The sequence below is a fragment of the Eumetopias jubatus genome, unplaced genomic scaffold, assembly GCF_037043125.1.
Source record: "Eumetopias jubatus isolate StellerSeaLion01/CBP00866 unplaced genomic scaffold, mEumJub1_p1.0 scaffold_5, whole genome shotgun sequence".
Classification (NCBI taxonomy): domain Eukaryota; kingdom Metazoa; phylum Chordata; class Mammalia; order Carnivora; family Otariidae; genus Eumetopias; species Eumetopias jubatus.
Genome location: NW_028274811.1, coordinates 60,816,966 through 60,835,661, shown reverse-complemented (window position 1 = coordinate 60,835,661; position 18,696 = coordinate 60,816,966). Strand labels below are relative to the sequence as shown.

At 38.0% G+C, this 18,696-nt stretch overlaps 1 protein-coding gene across 5 annotated transcripts in view; it reads right to left on the bottom strand.

Annotated features, from left to right (window-relative positions):
- Nucleotides 1-3,506, bottom strand: part of ZFYVE16 (zinc finger FYVE-type containing 16) — a 47,872-nt gene extending 44,366 nt beyond the window's left edge. For 3 of the 5 annotated variants that reach the window (XM_028114480.2, XM_028114483.2, XM_088023364.1), the window contains exon 1: nt 2,896-3,024. The gene's annotated coding sequence lies outside the window, so the exon portion shown is untranslated. Of the gene's footprint in view, nt 1-58; nt 109-2,895; nt 3,025-3,181 lie in introns of those variants that run through there. The other 2 variants (XM_028114481.2, XM_028114482.2) reach the window with 2 other exon arrangements.
- Between the last annotated feature and the right edge of the window lie 15,190 nt (nt 3,507-18,696).

Sequence of the window (18,696 nt, the reverse complement as noted above, 5' to 3'; positions counted from 1 at the left end):
GAGAAGAGCAGGACTGAGGGAAAACATGAGTTCACATTTGGACTGTTGTTTGCAGTACCTTGAGAACATCCTGGGGGAGATGTCCAATAGGCAGTTGAATACAAGGATCTGGAATGCAGGAAAGAAGTCTGAGATAGGTAAAAGATTTGGGAATTGGCAGCACATACCTGTTAATGGATGAGATCACCTAGGAAGAGAATATAGAGGACAGGAGCCTGACATCAGATAACTAAAGATCACAATTAATGTTCCTAAAGCCCCTCTGGAGAAAACTCTGCCCAGAGTTATATGTACTTCTATAGGAAAATAGCCAATACGTAATGTTAAATGACAAAAAATCAAACTGCAAAACATCATGCACAGTACAAACCCATTTTTACAAATAAGTTGTTTAAAAAAAAAAGTATTAGCAAAGGTACAGAAGAAAAATATGGAGGGCCAACACCAAACTGTTAATAATGAAAAAAAAAGATAATAAAAATCTGTTAGAAAAATACATTGACACTGGACTATAAATTGGCAACTAATACAAACAACTAATAAAATTATGAAAAAATATTCACAGTACCATCTGTACTATCAACGTAATATGAAGTAGAACACTTACCATTTGTTGCCTACTGAATCAGAACACAATTTTTCTTTTTAGCAATCTCACACCCAACATGAGGCTCACACTCACGATCAAAAGTCGCACAATCTACCAACTGAGCCAGTCAGCCACCCCCACAATTTTTTTTAATAAAAGTGGTCAGTGTTTGTAAGGGTATGACAAAAAGAGCATCTCAGATACTGCTGATAGGAAGTAAACTGGTATACCCTCTCAGAAGAACAATGTGACAACATGTATCAACAGTCCCAAAGAGATTCCGTTTGATGTAACAATTCTCCGTTTTAAAAATTTAAGAAAATCCAAAGCAACTGAAAACATGCAAAGATATTTCACTAAATCATTAATTGAAACCATCTAAACACCAACATTATGACACAAAAGAAAATTACCCAGGCATCCAAAGTAATTCTACTTCTAAAGAAACATTAGCACTTGGCGGGGGGGGGGGGGGGGGGGCGGGGACACACACACACACACACACACACACACACACAATTATCAAGAGCTTTCAACTTGCAATGTTTGTAATAGTGCAAAATTTCAAAGAACCTAACAGCGCATCAATACAAGAATAGTTAAATCATCTTTCTCAAACTAGTCTGAAAACCCCTGGAAGACCCAAGAACTTTTTAGGGGGTCAGTGGGGTCTTTCCTTTTCCAAACACTTATCTATACAAGGCTGGATTTTCTTAATGTGCTTTAGTGTACAAGATAGCACACCAGATTGAAGGGAGAAGCAAATATGAGAATCCAGCTGCCTTCTATAAAGTGAGACACTAGTGATCTGCAAAAATAAAAAACAATGCCACCCTTCTCACTAAATTTTTTAAAGAAAATATATTTTTCAAAAATATTTAATTCAACATGTGAAGGGTTTTTAATGCATAATTTTTAGAAATTTTCTGAGTTTTAATTTCTAAAATACTAAATATATTGCATTAGAGAAAAACTCTTTTAGTCCTCAATAATTGTTAAGTTTGTAAAGGGATCCTGAGACCCCACTGGGTTAAAAAACTGTGATACCATCATATTATGTAACACTGGGATTAATTAAATGGGAACGGAGCTTTATCTGTCATGTAACTGTTTCAAAAGATATTTTGCTCGTGCCTTACTTGTATAATCAAACATCATAAAGTTATACTTATGAAGATTTTTTAAAACATGAGGAAACACTTAAATTTAAGCAAGGAAAGCAGGCAATCCAACTCTATATAATATCTCATCATCATAATTAAGAAAATGCCACGAGAAAAAAGACTGGAAGGTAAAAAGTCAAAATATTAACTGCGATTATCTTTAAATGGTGGAATTATGGCTTATTATATTTTCTTAATCTTTATTATATTTAAGATTTTCTTTCTGACACTAAGCATGCAGTTTAATATCCACCGGAGAGAAAAAAAAAAAGGGAGAGAAATTGGGTGAAAAATTATATATAGTTTCCCTGGATCAAACCATTACACTTCTGCCGATTCAGAAGACAACGAGCTTAAAATAATTAATTTAAGGAACCTAAATCGACCAACCAATTTCCTATTTTGTTAAATGAAAAAGATGAACTTATCACATGTATGGACTGATTTCCATACCAAACTAACAAGAACACTCAGTCTGGAATAATTTGCAATCACTTAGTACACGTTAAGTTAGTAGTTTAAAAGTTAGGTCATCTTTTAGAATTTTTCAGAGGTACCAGAGAAAAGATAGAGAAAAGATAGAGAAAAGCAACACCACCGCATCCTTCTGTCCAAAATGATGAGAAAATGCATCGGTGCCAGAATGGGGTTTACGAAAGAGCAAGGGCGGTGATGACAGATTCTGCTGGAGCCAAGTCCTCCCAGCGCAGAAACTATCTCTCCGCGGGAACTACAGTCCCCTCAGGCAGGCACAGCCCCTCCCCTGGCGGGACAGGCAGCCCTGGGGGCGCTTCTCCGTGCCCGCCGCGGCCCCCGGGGCGCTCCCCGGCAGCCCGGAGCACTCGGGGCACTCGAGGCGGCCCGGGTGGGTGGGACCCGGCAAAAAGCCGCCGAGATTGCCCTCCCTGCCGGTTCCGGCCCTCCAAGCTCTACCGAGGAGACTCGAGGTTTGAGGATCGTGATTCCCAGTCCAATTCTGGGGGCTCGGAAAGAGAACAAGTCGGGGGCCCAGGCTCGGTCCCTGGAGAAAAAGGAGGGCCAGACCCTGCGCCCAGGTCGGCGGGTCCAGCGGCCACCCCGCCCCCTCCAAGAGTGCAGCAGGGGTGAGGAGAGGCCAAGTTGCCTGTTAATGGGGGCTCTTACCTCCCCACACCCCTGAGGAGCTCTCTGGGGACTCGATGCGACGTCAAGCAGAGGAGCGAAGGGCGACCCCGGCCGGGAGCCCCGGGGGTGCGCTACGTCGGCTCAGGGTTTGTTTTCCCCCCCGACCTGTTGGGGAGGGGAGGGGGAAGAGCAGAGAGCGCAGGCGCAGAAGAGGCTTTCCTACGGCTCACACACCCCCTCCCTCCGCGTCCGCAGCCTCCGCCGAGTACCGAAGCGCCTGCGCGCTGCTCTGCGGGGTCTGGGCTGCGGGTGCCGGGCTTCTTACCGGAAGTGCTTGGGAAGGTTGTGGGGTAATGAGGCGGCTTGGAGACCGGCTTCGGATGGGGACTCGGTTTCTCACTACAGGCCTGAAAGCCGGAATCGGGAGGCGAACTGCGTCAGTGTCCGGCTTCCTTTGCCCTTCGTTGACCTAGCCTCAGCTTCCCCCGCCCCCAGCCTGCAGCCTCCGCAGCCGGAGCGGCTCACCGGCCTGTACCGGACACGCCTGCCACCGGGCAGCTAACCAGGCCTGCTCTCCGCGCTGCTGTCCTCCCAGAAAGCCTTTTACTTCACACTGGTGTTGCCACCCCCGTTTTTCTCCCGGCAGCAACAAAAATCCTCCCACCCATCCCCGAGTTTAAGCCCTCCAGCTCACTGCCTGCTCCCAACGCTGCTGCCCTTTCCTCTCGTTGCTTTAGTTCTGCTTTTCTAACAATGACCACAAGAACAGCTGCCTCCCCGCGTCTAAGAACAAAAGCTAACCAACTGGAGAAATAAATGCTACTCATGTGATATATGTTTTGTGCTTGTTGAGCTTTACTATTTTTACCACAAGTTTCCTATAAATTTAAATGAGGGGAGAAAAGATAATCTGTACGGGGAGAAGAATCCATCTGTTGCCAGAAAGTTTTGCCAGCTCATAATTCATACCAGTCTTTTAAAATTTCAAGAGTTAGGGGCACCTGGGTGGCCCAGTGGGTTAATTCAGGGTAGGTTGTGATTTCAGGGACCGGATCCCCAAGGGTCCTAAGATGGAGCCCGGAGTGGGGCTCCTAGCTCAGGGCAGAGTCTGCTTGAGATTCTCTCTCCCTCTCCCTCTGCTCCTGCTTGTGCTCGTGCGGGTGCTCTCTCTCAAATAAATCTTTAAAAAAATTTCAGTTATAATATATCAGGAGTATTTCAATCAGGTGTGATTTATGGTGAAAGATTTGAGAATTGGTTCAAATTCTAAATCTGCAATTTGCAACTACAGTTTGTGATCTTTCAAAAACATAGAATCTTAATTTTTTTCTCTAGCCTTGATTTTACTAAACTCCGAAATGAAATTGTGTGGTTTTAGTCCAACAGTAAAACTTTTATTGATAGCTTAATTTCTTGAGCATCTACTATATGACAGTCACTGCATTAGATGTTTTGCTTACATTATCTAATTCAATCCTAAGCAACTCTACAAGGTACAGTATGCATTTTCTCTATGTGTTAGGGGTTATTTAATAAATAACCCCTAATAAATAAAAATGGGGTCACTGACCTTATGGAACCACCATCTAATAGCAGAGACTCGTATATACAAATGTATATTTGGGATAGAAGTATTTATATAGAACTATTCATATAGTATAATACATGTTTATATATATAGTGTGAGGACAAAGAATAGAAATAGAAAACACTGAGACCTTAGAGATAAATAGGAAAAGTATACACATGAATGGTCAATTCACAAAACAAGAAATTTCAGTGCCTACTGCATGTTTTACTAATGTTCAAACTCATTAATAATGAAATGAAGACAAAAGAGATATTATTTCCAGTGGATCTAATTAGCCAGTTTGTTTAAAATGTGAATAAACTCCATTGGTGAGGGTAGAGTGAAATGCGCACTCATCCTGTTGGGGATATAAATTAGGACAAAGATTTTGGAAAGTTATTTGTCAAATCAGATCAAGAAATGTTCACATGACCTAAATTAATAATTTCCCTTCTAGAAATTATAAGGACATATTCCAGAATACAAAGATTTATATGAAATAACAATAAACAACCCCCCCCAAACTGGAATGCCTTTCACATACAAAGGCAATTGTACTTTGTATCACATTTATTTATGGATGTTTCCTCTGTGCAGTGCCTTATGCTAGGAGTTGTAAGGATTACAAAAACGGACAATTCATGAAATTTGCCCTAAGAAGTTCACAATTCACTGTGTCATTCTCTTATTTACTAACACAAATAGTTGAGAGGTTGCTGCAATATAATGAAATTACAAGCTGTTTTTGGAGCTTCTTTGTCAATTAAATTTCCTATGATTTCCTTTGCTCATTGAAAGAAGAAATCTGCACATGAAATGCAATGTCAAATAAAAATATTAATGAAAAAGAGTCATTGCAAAGTTTGAGTAATAATTATTGAAAAACTCCATGTATCATATTTGACCTCTAAAGATCCCAATTTATAATTAAATGGTTTTGACTTCAGGAGATCATCCCAATTGTAACATACTTGGCCAGTTTATTCCTTAGACTTTAATCATTGCTTGGACCATAAGCATTTTTTTTATTATTTTGAAAGGTAACCAGAATCTTGATTATATTAAGAGGCTTAAATTCCACAGTAATATGAACTTACAAAGCTGTTCCCTTTTCATTAGTAATCTGGATGGCGAAAATATCAGAAGCAAATGAAAATAACAATTACAATTATTCATTTGTTTCATGGCTGGTCTTACACAACAAGCAATTTTAGAACTAGGGGTTCATTGCTCCCAAATACAGAAAGCGACATAGAACTGTTAACCATTAGTATTTAATGCTACCTAACCATGTTAGAATACCCAGGTTACAAGGAAAAGAGCTAATTTTTTTTTTAATTATCTGTTTAGGGCCACTTAGATCAGCTATTTGGAGCAATGTCACTAATTAAGAAATGGTTATAGTTTTTGTGACTACAAAAACTAATTTTTTAAAATGCATAGAAAAAGTTTGGAAGGAAATCCATTAAAATACAAGCTGAATTACCTTTGGAAGGTGAAATTATGAGTGATTTGTCCTTTTTCTTTCTAGTTTTTTATATTTTCCAAGTGTTTTACAATGAGAACATATTACTTTAATAATCCAAGGGGAAAACAGAACACTTTAAAAAAGTATTTCTAAATTTATAATTGAGTCAACCAATTACTTTACATTCCTTATGCAATCAATACATTGCATACTGCATACAATCTACAGCATGACTATGGGTCATTAAGAGTGAAATAACCCAAAAGGATGTATAAGCACTTGTGTCTAGATACTGTCTTAGGGGTGGCAACAAGGTACAGTTATCCCCGGGGCTCATATATGATACAGCTTCAACATAATGACACAGGTTTTCTTAGGGAGGAAGTCAGAATTCTTTGCCAAGTATTTCTAGTTCTCTCTTCTGGGCATATGATGGCAATGTATTTCTGGGCCCCTTGCGGTTGAATAGGGCCGTGTGTCTGATTCAGGCAAGTGAACTGTGAAAAGTGAGTGACATGTGTCTTTCTGGATTGGATTCTTTTTACCCACCAACATAAGATATTCTAGAGCCCACTTCCCCTCTGGCACAGCAACAGACAAGACTTGATACTGTGGCTTCTCCATCCGTGTGAGTGCTTGAGAGAGTCCAATGAACAGATCACTTCTAGAATAAGAAATAAACTTTGTTGTTATATGCCGCTGAGATTCTGGGGGTGATTTGTTACTGCAGCATAGCTTAGCCTGTCATGGCACATAAACTTTGTTTAATGCCTCTGAGATTTGGAGGTGGCTATTCTGAATGATACACTGGGTGCCTCAATGAGATGCTCTGTGGCGGTGATGTTTGCTAAACTTTTTCCTTCACAGATGAATTACTACTTACAATTATTATGATATGCCAGCTAAATACATTTTGTTGTAAATGAATACTTACCTCTAATACTACTCAGAGTGACAGTGCATTTTTTTTTGCTTTTAATTATTTTGTTATGGAAAATGTCAATCACATATAAAAGTAGAGAGAATAGTGCAATAAACATTGCAGCTTTAGTATCAACAACTCATGGTCACATCTTATTTCATCTATAAATTCACCCACTCTAGCCCTTTCCCCTCAGCTGGATTATTTTGAGGCAAATCTCATTTATCATGTCTTTTCACCTCTAAATATTTCTACATGTATATTTAAAAGATAAGTACTTTACAAAGTAGAAATAATAATGCAATGAACTCTCTCATATCCACTACTGCCATCTAATTCCAATATGGACAAACTTGTTTCATGTATACCCTTACCCACTTATATTATTTTGAAACAAATACCATATGTCATATCATTTCATCCATAAATATTTCATTATGTACTTCTAAAAAAATTGCTCTTTACAAAAACATAATAATACTATTCACATCTAGAGATTTAACAATAATTCTTCAATAATGCCAGATATTTAGATACTGGTGTTAATATTTCTAATTGTTTCATGGATGTCATAATTTTTAAATAGTTTGTGCGAATCAAAATCCGAATAAAGTCAACATTTTGAGATTGATTGATGTCTAATAATGTTCTCTCTTTTTTGTTCTTGCACTTTATTTTTTTTGAAAAAGCCATGTTTTTGGCCTGTAGAATTATCAGGATTTGGATTTTTCAGCCCCACAGTATCTTTTAATGTGTTCCTTTTGCCCCTATGTTTCCTGTAAGCTTGTAGCTAGATCTGGAGGTTTGGTTTGATATGGGTTTAGTTTTTTGGCAAGGCTGCTCCATAAGAGGTGTTATGTACTTTCATCAGGAGACATAATATCTTGTTGGCTCTCTTTTGTTGATGTTAGCAACCATTGATAATCACTGCTTGGATCCATCTTTCATTTGGCTTTACAAAATGGTGACATTCTATTATTTATTTTTTTTAATTAATATATAATGTATTATTTGTTTCAGGGGTACAGGTCTGTGATTCATCAGTCTTATATAATACACAGCACTCATTACAACACATACCCTCCCCAGTGTCCATCACCCAGTTACCCCATTCCCCACCACCCTCCCCTCAAGCAACCCTCAGTTTGTTTCCTAAGATTAAGAGTCTCTTATGGTTTGTTTCCCTTATTATTTCTTTTTTATTCATTGATTGGAATTCTTCTAGGGATAAAAATTTCCTCAACAACTATTTGTTTTCCTGAAGTATAATTCATATAGGAAAGGGAAATTAAATATTTGACCTTTTACTTTACTGACGGTTTCCAGAAAAATGAGTTTCTTCCCTTGTATCTTCTAAAGCAGACCAGTGGTAGTGGGGGAGAGTGTGTTAATACATGGAAGTTAAATATATGTACATATATGTATATATGTATGATACTAAACCAGTTCTCTAGATTTCCATTGTTCATCCCAATGTTTGACACTAAAATGAACACATCATATTCATTGCCTTAATCATAGCACAAAATATATTATTAAAATTGTCAAAGGAATCATAATTAAACTTGAATTGGATTAGGATTTACTTTTTATTCTAATGTTAGATTTCTACTTTTTTCTATCAAGCTATAAAACAAGTCAATAAGAAAAGGTGTTCTATTAGTTGCTTTTATGTATCTAAGGATAGTCACATCCGAATTCATCTGCAAAAATTTCAAAGATATAGGTATATCATATTAGTACACAGTTACACTAATTTTATATTTTGAAGCTGGCATAAGGAAATTCACCAGAATTCAAATGTGTTCAAATGGAATTAACAATTTCAGGCAATCTAAAGAGAGAAGAAACAACTGCTGATGATCCAAATACACGGCCAGTTAGCATGGAAACTGGAGGCAGAAAGAGAACTGAAATTCAAATCAGAGAAGTGAAATTAATTATTCTCCTTGTCAGTTGCTTGAATAATATTTTTCTGAGAATAAGCTCAAAACAAATGTTAATGTGCTTTCTGAGTTACATAAATTTAACACTGTGCCACAATTAGGAGAAAAAATGAACTGCGGTTATCATCTCTCCTTATGAATATTTGAGAAAAGAGATCACATTTCCAAGCATTGGAAGAATTTTAGCTCTCTTTGGCTGGAGAGAAGACAAGGAACCCACTACTGGGTGACAGAAACCAACCCCTGCAGGCATGTAGTGACCTTCTCGGGAACTTGGCAATGAGAAACAGGATCTGAAGTCCATGAGAAATCACCTGTGAGATGCATCTCTGAGCCAAGAGGCAGGCTCCAGGGCTCTACAGCAGCATATTGCAGGCAACAGAGCAATGGCATAGATGGCTAAACTATGAAGAAAAAGGATAGCACAACCTCCTAATTTTGACGATACGGAAGTCCAGGATTATTGCAGGACCTTCCTAAGACCTCAGAACAGATTATATTTGATTTAGGAAATAAGGGAATGTGATATTTCTTTTTTCCTGGCATTGTGGAATAAAATTCATGCCCATTGTATGTAATTTTATAATAGTGATCTCTCTCTCCCTCTGTCCCCCCCCTTTTTTTTGTGAGCTCTACACCCATTGTGGGGCTCAAACCCACACCCCGAGATCAAGACTCACATGCTGTACTGACTGACCCAGCCAGATGCCCCTCTAATAGGATCTCTTGATTAAAAAAAAAAAAAGTGTATAAATAGAATGGGAATCCTGTCCTTTATTATGAGAGATAATGTTTTCTTCAGGCTTTTTTCCCCTTTTTTGGTAACAGATTGGGTAGTCAGTTCAAAGTGAATTTTTTATATTCACTTTCTTTGACTTCTTCAAATCAAGAAAGAGAAATAGTGATAACCAAAGAATCTTTTCTGCACACTTTGCAATGTGCCTTACTATTTAAAAAAAAAATAGAATTATGGGGTGCCTGTGTGGCTCAGTCAGTTAAGCATCCAACTCTTGATTTCAGCTCAAGTCATAATCTCAGGGTTGTGAGATCGAGTCTTGCATCAGGCTCTATGCTGGGCGTGGAGCCTGTTTAAGATTCTTTCCTCTCCTTTTGCACCAACCTCTCTCTCTCCACCCCCCCAAAAAAATAGAATTATAGATGAAGACTTTTACAATACAAATTAAACTCTGCATGCATATGTGTACATATAATATGTGTTTATATATAGCAGGTTAGATATATATGTACAGTTAAACAGGTTAAAATATATACACACAGTTAAATAGCTTAAAACAAAGTTTGAAAGTATGCATGAAACATGAAAAGGGAATCATCATCTGGCTCATTTTCCCTCTTAAAGTAAGGTTTTGCAAGATTGTCTGCTATGATTGACCAATGATACACAAGGAGACTGGATAATATAGGACCACATTTCCTCATGTGGCATTTTCTCCCAATTATGGTCATTTCCATGTCCATTTCCTTCTTAACATCAAGGACTCCTGGACAGGATACCTGGTCTTAAATTAACTCTGTTATTTTTTCTTCAATGATTTCTAATCTATTTTCATCTCAATGATGGTTTGTCATTTCTATTACAGTCTGGGCTTGTCTTGCTGTCCTTCTATATATAGTTAGATTTAGATTTGACTAAGGATATTAGTAGTCTTCAGCATATCAGCGGCTTAAACTAGATGTTTATTTTTCTTTTGCATTAACATCCAGATACAAGTGGCCTAGAACTGCCATGGAATTCTATGAAGTCAACACAGACTTTGGATTCTTCTAGTTTTTTACTCTATCATCTGTGGCCTCTATTCTCAAGGTCACCTCATGGTTCAAGATGGATCTTCAGCTCCAGCAAGAAGGAGGAAAAAGACATGGTGGGTCAAAGGGTTCAAGTCAGCTATTTTTTAAGGAAGGGTCTCTGAAGCTGCTACAAGATACCCTTACTTATATCCATTGATTAGAACTTTATTTCTTGACCACATACAGTTGCAAGGGAAGAATGGGGAATAGTCTTCATTTTGGGAACCCCTGTGCACAGCTGGAAATCTAATGGAAGAATGGCTATTGGAAGGAATTAGCAGTTTCTGCCACCCTCTATTTGAACCATGGTGCCATTGAGAGCTCCCTTCCCTTGTTGTGAGAACACAGTAATATTTTATCAAACAGCATGGATCCGAGCAGGCTCGGAATGATTATTGTAACTCCAGAATAAAGGCTGATTTTTAATTGGAGCACACTATTAATGATTACTTTGTCAGTGTTTAATCTTTACCTGCAAAGTCAGATACAAAACCTTTCCTCCCCCTTCTCTTTCTTCCCCTCATCACATATTTGGGAGTATCTGCTCTTGCTGACTCACTTCCTCACCTCCTTTATTTATCTTCAATCTTATTCAGAATGGATTCTCCCGAATTACTCCACTATTCTTGATAAGGCCAACAGTTAACCCATAAAACAAAATTAATCAGGTGTTTTTCTGTCATCTTCCTTGGCTTCTCAGCATTGGGTAATATTGGCACTTTTCTCTTCCTTGAAATCCTTTCTTCCATTGGATTCCATGACACAAAACTCTTCCAGAGGCTTCTTGTAAATGCCCTTTGTGAGCTTTTCCTTGATCAGAACACAAAATGATGAATCTCCAAAGTCCAGTTCTAAGTTCTTCTCTTCTCGGCCATTACACATAGATGAATTTATCTACTGCCGGCTTCAGTTATCACTGTGTTGAGGATTCCCAAAACTCTGTTTATAATTTGATCTTTATTCTGATTTGCAATATCTTTTTTTTCTTTCAATGAGCAAGTGACTAATTTGTCTTTGGTTAGCCAAAGCTGCTTCTTTATTATCCATATGAATGCACAGTAATTTTTTTTTTAAATGTATGAGCTTGGGGCGCCTGGGTGGCTCAGTCCTTAAGCGTCTGCCTTCAGCTCAGGTCATGATCCCAGGGTTCTGGGATTGAGCCCTGCACTGGGCTCCCTGTTCGGCGGGAAGCCTGCTTCTCCCTCTCCCTCTGCTGCTCCCCCTACTTGAGCTCACTCTCTCTGTCAAATATATTGTAAAAATCTTTTAAAAAGTAATTAATTAATTAATTAATAAAACGTATGAGCTTGTCAGTAAACCATAAACTCTATGACCATGTAAAATATTTTAACTAGCTTATCATCATAATGTTTAGTCTTCCACTTGTTAAATGGTCAATCAATATAATTAGGTATCTGCTGTTTCTCAGACACATTCTCTATATAACATTAGGATTTAAGAGCAGAAACTAAAGACAATGTCTCTTTTATTGGGAATTTTAAAATATAATTGAGAATGAATATATGCATGAAATGTACAAATATACACAGGTATTTGCAACATATGCATAATTACACACACACAAAAAGCAATGTTAAGCCCTTCTAGGGATAAGTATAAATTCATACAATGAGTCTGTGCCTTAGTGTAGTCACTTGTAAAATAAAGATAACAATACATACCCCACAAGATTGTTGTAAAGATTAAATGACCAGTGTACATGGGAGTGTCTCAAAAGCTTTAAGAAGAATTCAACATACCATAGATATCTTAATAAAACTAAGATATTTTTGAGCCATGCCTCTCAGAGTTTTATTCTCCATGAGACATTATTAAAGCTTGTTTACACTTGTTTTGCAATTTTTTTTTAGACCAAAATGATTGTTGTGGGTGTTCTGCCGTGGAATACTAAGCATAGCAAGTAAGTAGCTATTCAAGTGTTAGAGGAAATCCAAATCTACTTCTTAAGGAAAAGAATATCACTGGTTTTGTCTCTTGATACCTAGTCGTATGACCTACTTACATGCAGATTTGAAGATCTTCTATTCTACCATGCCCACTCCCAATCAGAACCCATCAGCTACAGAATACCTGCATTCCTGGGTCTTCCTCAGATTTTTATATTTGAATTTTCTGCTGGCGAACTCATCATATCTTAAGTTTATTTGAGAGAAGTAGTTCTTGAGAAATCATCTATGGTAATGTTTTTTTCCTCGGATTAAATTATATTCTAAGAAGGCACACTTGAACTAAATTACTTAGCCCCTTGCAAAATCACCAATACGACACTGAGTTTTAATTTTATAGTCCCAGCTTTTATCAAAGTTATTATAATAAATAGTCATATAAAATTTGGTTTTGTTTTTGTTATTAAGCAAAACTAGGTCATTTCATTGCTCAATGAGGTCATTTTATTGCTCTTTATGTCTCTTGTCAGAAATTGCTATTAGAATTTAAAACCTGAGTGATGTATGTATTAAGGAATAGGTATGCTTCTTCCTATCTAAAAGTTATGAAATCTGACTTATTTTGTCCCGTTTTGGTTTGGTACTGGCTGCCAGGAAGTTAAAAGGCAAATCAAATGATCAATCACAAAGTCCATCACCATTATGATCACTTTTTACCTTCTTTAATGATTGTTTCTCTATTTCTATTTTATTGTATATAAACAGATAGATGATAGATAGATAAGTAGATAGATAGATAAATAGATAACAGATCTCCCTTAGGATAAGCCACATAAAAAATCTGTTAAGGAAAGATTTTCTTTTTTTCTACTGTGTTATATATGTATTTTTTTAATGTTAATGGAAATTTCTCATTTCAGAGAGTCATTGTAAATACATAAGAAATATTGGAAGGAGGATTCAAGGTTTAAGAAATTAAATAAGATACTTAAAATTATCCTCTCAGAATTTGAATACTGCAATAACAAATATTTAAATGTATTCTAAATTTCAATGTAATCTTTTTTAAAAATGATCAACAAATAGATTTAAATTGTGATTTGATTTGCATTACTAATTTACACATCATGAATTCTATTGAATAGGGTAAATTAGAATGGTTTTGTATATTGAAGACTTAGCAAAAACACAATCTCTAAAGAATATGAACTGCTTTATTTAAATCACAAGATCTCTTCAACTATAATTTTCTTCTCCCATGCTGTTTTATATTTTTCTTAGGAAATGCAAAAAAGCTCAAATTCCCATTAAATTTTCATGGGCTTATAAAGCTAAAAGTATTTTTTAAAGGGCTATTTCATTAAAAATTTCTTAAATTAATTAGACTTTATATTTTAAAGCAGTTTTTAGATTTACAGAAAAATTGAGCAAAAAGTACAGAGTTCCTATATATATTCCTATATACTCTCTCTTCTTTCACCTACAACAATATTTCATTTTTAGTAAGAAGAGTTAAAAAAAATTTAAGCCAAGATTACTTTATCTCACCCTTAAATGTTCCCTCCGGAGTCATGTACGTTCAGTATTGGCTAAATAAATTAGATAGATAAATTCAGCCATGGGTTTCTTCAACATTATCAATATTATTTCCTTCTGGAGAGTTCTCTTTTTTTTTAAGATTTTATTTTAAAGTAATCTCTACACGCTGGAACTCACAACCCTGAGATCAAGAGTCTCATGATCTACTAACTGAGCCATTCGGGTGTACCCCTCATTCTTTTTCTTGATGAATTGTTGCTCAAAGGCAATTTGGAGAATATCTGCCATTATATTAACTCCTCTTTATTCTTCTTCAGAGTGTTTGATTTTTCCCAACTACTTTTTCTACCATCATAACCATGTCTAAGGGTACAATTCAGTGGTCCTAAGTACATCCACATTGTTGTGGCACCATCCTCACTATCCGTCACCAGAACTCTTTTCATCTTGTAAAACTGAAACTCTGTATCCATTAAACCCTAACTCCCCATTCTCCCCTCTCCCAGTTCCTGGCAACCACCATTATTCTTTCTGTCTTTACAAGTTTAACTATTCTGAGCCCTTCATTTAAATAGAATCATACAGTATTTGTTTTCTTTTTTTTAGTTTTTTAAAAAGATTTTATTTATTTATTTGAGAGAATGAGTCAGAGAGAGCACGAGTGGAGTAAGGGGCAGAGGGAGAAGCAGACTTCCCACTGAGCAGGGAGCACAGGGAGCCTGATGCAGGGCTGGATCCCAGGACCCTGGGATCATGACCTGAGCAGAAGGCAGACACTTAACCGACTGAGCCACCCAGGCACCCCAAGTATTTGTTTTCTTATGACTGGCTTGTTTTCCTTGGCATGATGTCCTCAAGTTTAATCTATATTGTAGTATATGTCAGCATTTCCTTCCTTTTTAAGGTTGAATAATATTCCATTGTATGTATGTACCACATTTTGCTTATCCATTCATCCATTGAGGGACATGGTGTTGCTTCCATGTTTTAGCTATTGTGAATAATGCTGCTATGAACATGAGTGTACTCCAAGTGTTTTTGAAAGAATGCTTATCAGGTGTCAGGGACAAACCCAGAATAATTCTTGCATAAATTCCGAGACTGATGAGCAGATGTGGTCTCCTTGCCTCCAGTCTCAGGGCCTCACATTGTGCTTAGGGAAGTCTGTGGTCTTTGTCCATTTGTATATAACGTGTGAAATTAACAATATGATGGACATCAGAGTTTGGGATTTATGAGGAATTACTTTGGAGTGATTGTGGACTCAAAAATTGCTGTGGGAGATCTCTAATTATTGGTATCTGCAAGGATTTTCTTTTGAGCTAGTCATTTATCCAAAGAGTGATATACCAATTTCCTGGGGTTGGGGGAAAGACTGAGGGACAGGGAGTGGGTAAATCTTCACTGCCAGCTTTCTCAGAATCAAAGGAGGGAAGAAAGATGGGGTTTCACTCTCAGATGTACAGACTTTCACTTAATAATTTTCCTAGTTTCAGTCCTGAACCTCCTGCATTATGTAAAAAACAACAAAAAGAACAGTTTTTAAAAGGACCTTTTGAAAACAAAAAGTTGGGGTGCCTGGCTTAGTCGGGTAAGCATCTCTGTCTCAGGTCATGATCCCAGGGTCCTGGGATGGAGCCCCACATCGGGGTCCCTGCTTAGAAGGGAGAGAGTCTGCTTCTCCCTCTCCTTCTCCCCCTCCCCCACCTCCTCTTTCTGTTCCTACTCTCTCTCTCAAATAAAATCTTTAGGAAAAAAACCAAAACAAAAAGTTCTGAAATTCAGCATATTAAAAACCAAATTCTGAAAATAAAAAATTTTAAAAATTAAAAATAAATTTAAAAATAATAAAAACCAAATTCTGAGGGGCACCTGGGTGGCTCAGTCGGTTAAGCAACACACTCTTAATTTTGGCTCAGGTCATGATCTCAGGTCTCTGCACTCAGTGGGGAGTCTCTCTCTCTCCCTTTCCCTCTGTCCCTCGCCGCCACGCTTTCTCACTCTCTAAAATAAATAAATAAATCTTTACAAACAAAACAAAAACCCCCACAAATTCTGGCTATTCTACCCAAAACTTCTCTTCTCACAGTTTGCCCATTTTGACAAATGGCGACTTTATCCTCCTGGTTGCTCAGACTAAACTTGAGTGTCATCATTCACTCATTTTTTTTTTTCCTTTTCTCTCACATTTACATTTATCAATCAGTGTGTCCCCTTGGCTCCACCCTCAAAATATATCCCCTTCTCCCGATCTGATGAAAGCCACCACAATCTCTAGTCTACTGCAGATTGTTCTACTAACATTTATTTTTGGTCCATTGCCAACGAAGAATGTGTTATCTTCTCAGACTAATAAGCCCCACTCGCCTTTGTTTTTTCCTGCTATAGCTTTCCACTCTGGACATGACCACTGATACTCTGATTTGTGAGATTCCTTCCAATCTAATCACAGTTTTGGAGCTCACTACCTTAGGCCTACCCTACAGCAAATCTAGGGAGGGAGGGCACTAATGGCAAGGTAAGGAAAAAAAGCAAAAGCAATAAACTATCTGCCTTGTAATTCTGTTGCAGGCCATGCAAACAATTCCTCAGAAAATAGCTGTGACTGTGCTGGTCATTTGTCTATTTGTCCTCTGATTTTTCTCCGTGCTCTTTCCCCCATTCCATTCTGTATTGCCAGGTCCTGACCCCAACAAACTGCCTTTCCCGGGCTCTTGGTCAACTGGTTTGGAGTTAAGATGAGACAGTGACTAGAGATTGGAGGGTGTCAAGTCGGAAAACCAGGGTATTTCTCCTTTCTCTCTCTGCTCTGTGTAATATCTCAGACAGGGCTCCCTCTCCACCATGGTTCCATCTCTCTCCAGGCTCCTTAAGCTCTGGTTCTATCTCCTTCTCCCTTTATCCCTTTGGTTGTGGGGGCAATATCAGTGTCCTGCCATTGTTAAACTCCAGCGTGGCGCCTCACTGACCTCTGATTGCCTTCTCAGTTCTCCCATCACTTTGGTGACTAGTTCCCCACATTAAATTTTCTCTGTTAAAGTACCTTGGTTCTGTTTTTCTGCCTGGGCCCTGACTAATACTTCCACCTTTCAAATTCTTGCCATATTCTGCTAATACCTGCTCTAGTTTCATGTTTATAACCAGACTTCCCTCTCCCGATGCATTGCTAATATTTGTTTGCTTTCATATCTATTCTGAAGATTCTAGACAAAATTATCCACCTTCTATAAAAATGAAATATGTTTAGAATCAAAGCCTAAGTGTTACTTCTCAAGACCAGGGATAGCAGCATCCATTTTGGTAAATCCCTATCACATGTTGGATAATGAGCTAGAGACTTCACAAATGTTTTCTCAGATCTTCATGATCACCTCCAAGGCAGTTACTACTCCCTGTTTATCAAAGGAGAAAACCGAGGTGCAGAGAAAGAGAAGTGAAGTTACTTGATCTAGATTATGTAGCTCATACGTGGTGAAGGTTGGCTTCACACATATCTGCTTAATACAAACACAAACTACCCCACTCTGCTTTTCTAATATGCTCCATGCCCACCTTCACATTAATCAATGTTTGCTCATCCTCATGACGTTAAGGCACAAATAGGTTTTATTATATACTTACATAGTAATTTTAGGGTCACATGAAAGATACATGAATTTAGGAAATATTAAGTACAAGCATAGGAAACTAATTGTGTCTTGATCAGGTCAAAAATTGTACATGGCTTCAAACATCATTCCAGCTACAATTTTTCCCTTGAACCATGGAAACAATATCTAATCAATGAGTTAATTCTATCATGTAAAACTAATCATATGTTTCAAGATCCATTGAGCTAGCCCAGAACAAGGTCCTTTCATTCATTTTACAAAAAAATAGAGAAACCAAACCAAAACAGCTGCTTTACCTAGTTACTGAACCCCTGTTTTGAATGGAGGAAGCTACTTCCCAAGAGAAGCTGCCACATTTAGCAAAGAAACAGAGGATATAATGGAGCCAGTTCTTAAGAACTGCAGGATTTATTTATTTTATTTTTTAATTTTTTGACAGAGAGAGAGACAGCAAGAGAGGGAACACAAGCAGGAGGAGTGGGAGAGGGAGAAGCAGGCTTCCCGCTGAGCAGGGAGCCCGATGCGGGGCTCCATCCCAGGACCCTGGGATCATGACCTGAGCTGAAGGCAGACACTTAACAACTGAGCCACCCAGGTGCCCCAGCACTGCAAGATTTAAATCCAAAAAGCATCCTATTACTTTATTTGCTCAAAATCTTGAGGGCATGCACACACAAGTTTGTATGATATTTTTCAAGCATCATGTCCAAAGAAACTAGAAAGGAAAGTATGACACAAAGAAGTGCTGAGGCCAGGATTTCAAGTGAGAATTAACAACAAATGAGGAAAGAATAGATTTTACTTGAAATAGAAAGTGAGGGGCGCCTGGGTGGTCAGTCAGTTAAATGTCTGCCTTCAACTCAGGTCATGATCCCGGGCTCCCTGCTCAATGGGGAGTCTGCTTCTTCTTCTCTCTCTGCCCCCCCAACACCCCTTTCCACCGCCCCCCCACTCATGCTCTCTCTTTGCTCTCTCTCAAATAAATAAAATCTTTAAAAAGGGGCGCCCAGGTGGCTTAGTTGGTTAAGCGGCTGCCTTTGGCTCAGGTCATGATCTCAGGGTCCTAGG